Below are 6,255 nucleotides of genomic sequence, written 5' to 3'. Positions count from 1 at the left end.
GCAACCACTGTGCATAACATTGCTTATTTGGGAACCAAGTGTTGAGAATCAGAGAAATTTTAGACATTCATTATATAAATAGAAACAGAAGCTGACCTTCTCTACTAACCAGAGACAGTTCTAAAAATATGTAGTATTATTAAGCCTGTTGAGAACAGCTAGCATCCTAATCTCATAAATGAAGAAATGGAGGTTCGGAAACTTTTACTGCAAACTATAAAGTTAGTGCAGCAGAGATGATAAACTTTCTGAACTGTGAAATTTAACCGTGTTATATATTGTTAAGCACAGCACAAGATGTGCTGTGATATACATTTAATTTTGTTAATGTTGGGCTTTTGTCGTACATCTGAAAATAGATAGAAAATATTACCCTTGAAGATTTATGTATCCTCATGTGATAAACCTACATGTGAAAAAGATTCCCTTTTCACATAAGTTCTTGTGGTATTATTGCGAGAGCTTTTGCTCATACTACTTAGAATCACAGACATATGTAGTGCAATTATTTGTTTTTTTCTTGGCAATACCAAATATCTGTACATAAGGAAGACTCTGGGAATTATACTTGGGCCTAGTTAACCAGATGATAACACACAGAGACTGTTTTTCTCCCATAGGATAGTGTGTTAGCCATCTAGCTAGGTTTCTATAGCCAAGTGGATATCCTTCCTAACTGATACACAAGCCAGCAGTTAACAGTGATTAACTCTTGTGCTTGGAGTGTGGCAGTTAAAAACTGGCTAACTTTAAATAAGATAGAAAGGTTTTACGGGAAGGAGGAGGGTGAAAAACCTGTACATCTCAGGTTAAAAATACTCCTTAAGGGAAGTTGCTAACAACTGTCTACTATTATTTATCACCTTACACAAGGTTTGAGATATCCTGGTTGCCAAATTTCAATGCAGTGGTTATTTGGGTTTCTTTGAAAGATTTCTGGACACAGAAACTTCTTTATTCTAGGTTCCTAAATTCTGGATTTCGTAATCACAGACACCCTCCAGACACCTCTCCACTCTTCAGCCCCAAGGAAAGCTGTATATAGAACAATGGAAAACAAGGACTAAACTCCAACTTCTCATTTATAACAGATTTAATTCATTAAGACCATCTATATTATCATCTTTCTCACGTGCAAATTAAAATTACACAATAATGAGATGGTTCACACCACTGTCCACAATTAAACTTTGCATAATTCTTTTTAATGTTCAGCACTGAGTCAGACCTTTTTGAAATGTACTTTTCCTTCAATAGAGCTTGGCAGTTCATAACCTTAATTCACCAGATGTCTTCTAATTTTCGCCTCTAGCTCCCTGCAGTCTTGTGCAACATACACAAACTCTTTTTGCAGGAGGTTTTAAGTGGATCAATTAACATCTAGCTAAGTAAATCCAATTGTTAAAAGCTATTATTACTGTAATCAAACAGAGATTTTTCCCCTTTGGGTCATTTGGTACAAGGGCAAATTTAGCACTGCAGTTAATAACTAATGGCTTATCAAACAAAAGCAATGTAACCTGCTTACAATTATGGGGAAAAGGAAGAATCAGTAAGTACTTCCACAGATAAATTTTTATGTAAAATACAGAAACTTCAAAAATTTTGAGCTTTGAGTACCATCTCTTCAAATCACCTTAATTACTTGTCGTTATAACTGTAATCTCTTATTTCTACTGCTGCAACCGTTTCCCTTGGAAAGGGACTGAGAAAATGCTGCTCATTGCTTCCGTGATGTCCTCCAAATAATGCATATAAAATCAGCCACGTGATTTCCTTAAGTCTTTAAAAACATGGCATCATAAAATATAATTTAAAACTTCCTCCATGAAGTATCTGTTTACTGAATGCATAACATTCAACAATTTTTGTTTATTACTTTACATATATCAGTCCCCTTGACTCCCTTTAAAAGCTATTTAATAGCCAACACCTTCACAGTAAATCCAGTCTTGCTGACTTATGTTAGAAATCCTTAGCCTGCACACCCCTTAGCTAGAACCCATAGTATATCACTTTCAAGACAATGCAGACAGTAAAGAACTTACTTGGCTCAAATTCACAGATCCACAGACATATATTTAGCATAATTTCTATCAAAGCAGAGATTAAATATGAAAAAAGAAACCCTGCTGCACAATCCTGACTGTACTGTATCTGTGGCTTAGTTTAATCTGCTATTCATTAGAAACTTTCTTAAAGCATGAAGCGTGTGAAAAACAGCTAGTGTCTACTCTGAACCTAATATTTCATGTAAAATACATTAAGCAACAAACTTAATTACTCTTTTACTATGAATTACTATTTTACTCTTCTCCAAGTTACTAAAGGTACAATTTTAAGATTGCAGCCAATTTAGAAGCTATATATTACAGCTCCAGAATACTGGAAGAAATGTGCAACCTGTCACTGGGCATATGACACCATCTCCATGCCAATCAGGTACAAAATGTAAATAAGATTAGAAGAACTGCCTAATCTTGAAGTCAACCATATTAACGCATGGCAACGCACTGCCCTCTGTTCTAGTACTTAAGGTAGCAGATGGTAACCAACATCATCCAGCAAGATATTTAAAGCCTTCTCAGGACAAGTCCTGAGAGAATACCGCTTGAGAAACCAACAGAAACAACTGAAATCCACTGGAAGACCTAGGAAATGAATTCAGTTTAGCAAGCTCTTTGTTAGCATTGCAGTGGTGACAAGATAATGCTGACATGCGTCCCTTGAGATCCACAATATGACAAGTAAATTTGCATTTTCAGATTACACATCTATCCCTCCTACTTCATAGATACAAATAAAAGGTATTTCACTCACATCCTATGAAGGCATTTCTTAATTCTTTAGAGGAAAGAAAGCTAAGGCCCATTTTATAGCAAGAGAGTTAGCAAATACCAAATTCCCTACTGGCCAGAATTATACAAGCATTTATTTTAACCTTCATTGCACTAATCTAAGGCTATAATCACTTCATGAAGTTTTAGATATACTTTATTAATTGTACTAGTCTATGTTACATCTGTCCACTGTCTCACAGCAGGTTTAGCAGATGAATAGCAACTTAAGAGAATACTCATAGAATGGACACTGTTGAATCCTATACTTCCTCTTCACCTAGTTTTCAACTTCACTTAGTAATAAACAATAAACATTTAGTGTGACCCTCAGCTGCCTTTTCCATGGTATTCGTGATTACTCACCATCTGATCTACCCATGTCATTACATAACAAAACAGGAAAAGGATTAATTCAGGTGGTGTGCTTAGAACACGCAATGATTAAGAAGTAAGGCTTGTCTAGGATAGGATATCAAAGAAGAATGGAAAAAAGAGCGAAGATAGCAGTCTACATTTATTCAAAAGTCCAACTGCAAAAGATGGGAAATTACTGCTTGGTGTGATCTCTGTTAACAGTTTTATGTAAAATGAGAATGAGAGGACTGAATGGCAAATATTTTATAACAAGACGGTGCATTAGATTCCTGAAGAGTCTTTTATGAGAGCAAGCATTAGAAGATAACAGAGTGCTGACATGGCGTGAATGACATGCTCCACTAGATACATCCACTTTCATCAGTGTCCATCATTTAATTGACTCCACTACATTAAATTGGCTCAGCGGACAGTAAAATATAAGAGTTCTCCAGTGTCACGTTAATAACACTTTACTAGCATGCACCTTATTGTATTGTATTGTTTCTTGGAAAGTCTCATCTGTAATCAGATAACAGATTCGTGGCTATTCATCTTCTCTTACTAAAACATTTCATCTTGCAACACTACCTATATGTTGCTGCTATTTCTATTGTAAGCAGTTTTTCAAACTCAAAAGCAAATGTTTAAGCGACTTGCTCCTGCCTAGTGAAAATGCACACAATAGTAGAGTCCCTTCAGTACCCTGTGTTTTATTACCAAGGCAAGCACTTTTCTCTTTATTAGCAGCTAATAACAAGTATCCACACTGAACACTGGAGCAGAGTGGCACTTCAGTTCTTCACCAGTCCCTTCAATAGGCAATTTGTTCTTTCAAGAAACATTCTTATTTTGTAAAGGTGAGTATATGGAACCAGGAGTGAGAGGAGGAAAGAAGGACTTGGTGGAAGTGGTTATTGACTTTCCAGTAATTTATATAACAAGAGACCATTTATTTTGTGCTGATTGGTACAGCACAATCCTAATGTTGAGCCAATTAAAGGTCAATAGTGTGATAAAAAATTTACAATTTAAAATATTTAAATATTCAGCTAATTGATAGTTCAAGATTGGAGCAGAAGCATAAGCAGTTAGTTACGGGTACATAAGCACTGTAGAGCAGCTAAGAACTAGTTTGTGCATGTGCAGAAATACATAGAGCACGGTCATCAGCAGTAAACTGCAAATATATGCAATTCTCAAAAACGTTATCAACTTTGTGAGATCACTTTAAGAGCCTCCCTGCAACAGTTTCGCTTGCTCCTCCCCTTTCAGCTACATAAAGCAATCCTACAGACATGCAAAGACAAAAAACAAAAAAAGCAGAAGGAAGAAGTAACGTAAAATTCCCTCTCTCTCTTGACATTCTCACCCAAGTTTTCTCAAGTGCTAGCCAGTACCCTTACTACAAAAAAAGGAGATACAATATTATGCAGTCATCATCAGCATTTGTTAGGGCTTAAAATCACAGCACATGGGGCAAGCTCACTGAAATTTAACATTCAGTCAAGTGCAACAAGACTCACAACAGTTCATTGCTCCCGTTCTCTAATTCTAAATCAGGATGACTCGGTTTATCCTTTCCTATCAAGACAATGATGTTTACTACCATTACAATTTCCAATACTTCTCTCCAGCTAGGCATGTTAAGGGCATGCAAAAGAAGTTAACACATTTCAGTAGTACTTCTGTGAAATGACTGTGTGATCTTTCACTCAGCCTGTCAAGAAACATGCTGCCATGCTTGATGCTGACATTTCCAAGCTTATTTTTGGAGAGGACAAGAGGAGAAAAGCACCATTTTACATAAATTACATCAACGTGATGAAGAACTTGTTCAAACACACTACCAAGCAGGTCCTCCAGAGACTTGTTTTCAGGTACAACAAGGTAGCTCACTGAAAAGCAGCCAGTCCTCTCCATTGTGTCTCTGATACCAGTGTTCATTAGGGACAGTTACTCAGGGCAGTCTTAAACATACGGACTAAAATACCATTAGAAAGCTAGTTATCACTGCTGCTTTATTCCAACACGTACATTCCACTATCTCAGATATTAACATAGATACTGTTCAGTTTCTAAGAGCTCCTAACAGCTTATTCTGAAATAATTACCTGTGCGTTATAGATCTATTACACCTAAGCAACAACACGAAGCACAGTATTGATTTTCACAGCACTCTGCAGCTGTAACGCGTCATACTAACTTCATCTGAGATCGGCTCTAAGCAATCTCAGACACGGGGGCTGACTTAGTAGCTAGACAAACAAGAACTGTAAGGCAGATTTCACACAGTTCTAAATGATCTGAAACAGATGACTCGTTCCCTATCAAACAAAACAGAAAATAAGCAAAACATCAGAGTTCCATAGCAAAATAGGCTCAGTCTGGTTCGAACTCTCTAAGGACCAGATACTCAAGCCACTATTAGAATCCTTGCTTCTTGAGAATCATCGTTATCACAACCAAATTAGGCTTGCCTTGTCATCATTTGTGCAAAGGAACACAAGGCAAGCGTCTCCCAAAAAATGTGTGTAGGATTATTTCAGAAAATGCTTTTTGCAACATATGTACGATCCTTTACAATGTGCTTTTCTCACACAGCAAGTCTGTCTTGTAGACGTTTGCAATCTCACATTACACAAAATTCCACTCCTACTTCCAGCTCCCAAATTGTAGCAGGTATTTTTTATTACATTTCCAAATGTATTTTAATGACCAAAGAAGCAGATAGGCACTTAACCTCCTTTAGGACACTGAAAAACCCCATTAGGTGCTTAACTCCTAGTTGAAATTAATGGGTAGTAAGTACCTAATTTGCTTGAACATCCTGTGGATTTTTTTAGGAGAGCTTTTTTCCCTCTTTAGCCACATAAATACTTTGAAAATTTGGCCCCGTGTCATGCAGCACTTCCCACTTACATCTCTAACTTGTGTCTAACTTCAGGAACATCTTACTGTCTTCTCAGTCACACCCCCCCTTATCACCACCCCCAAAGTCAGTGAATGGGTTTCAGTACAAACAGGTCAGTTCTGATTAAACAGATTCCCTCATCAGACT

The 6,255-nt window shown here is 36.9% G+C and overlaps 1 protein-coding gene across 1 annotated transcript in view; it reads right to left on the bottom strand.

The window, feature by feature from the left end:
• CLSTN2 (calsyntenin 2) overlaps nt 1-6,255 on the bottom strand; it is a 595,520-nt gene that overhangs the window by 548,897 nt on the left and 40,368 nt on the right. The window lies entirely within an intron of this gene.

Source organism: Struthio camelus, chromosome 9 (assembly GCF_040807025.1).
Source record: "Struthio camelus isolate bStrCam1 chromosome 9, bStrCam1.hap1, whole genome shotgun sequence".
NCBI lineage: Eukaryota > Metazoa > Chordata > Aves > Struthioniformes > Struthionidae > Struthio > Struthio camelus.
The sequence above is the reverse complement of the archived record's forward strand: the minus strand, read 5'-3'. Positions and strand labels throughout refer to the sequence as shown.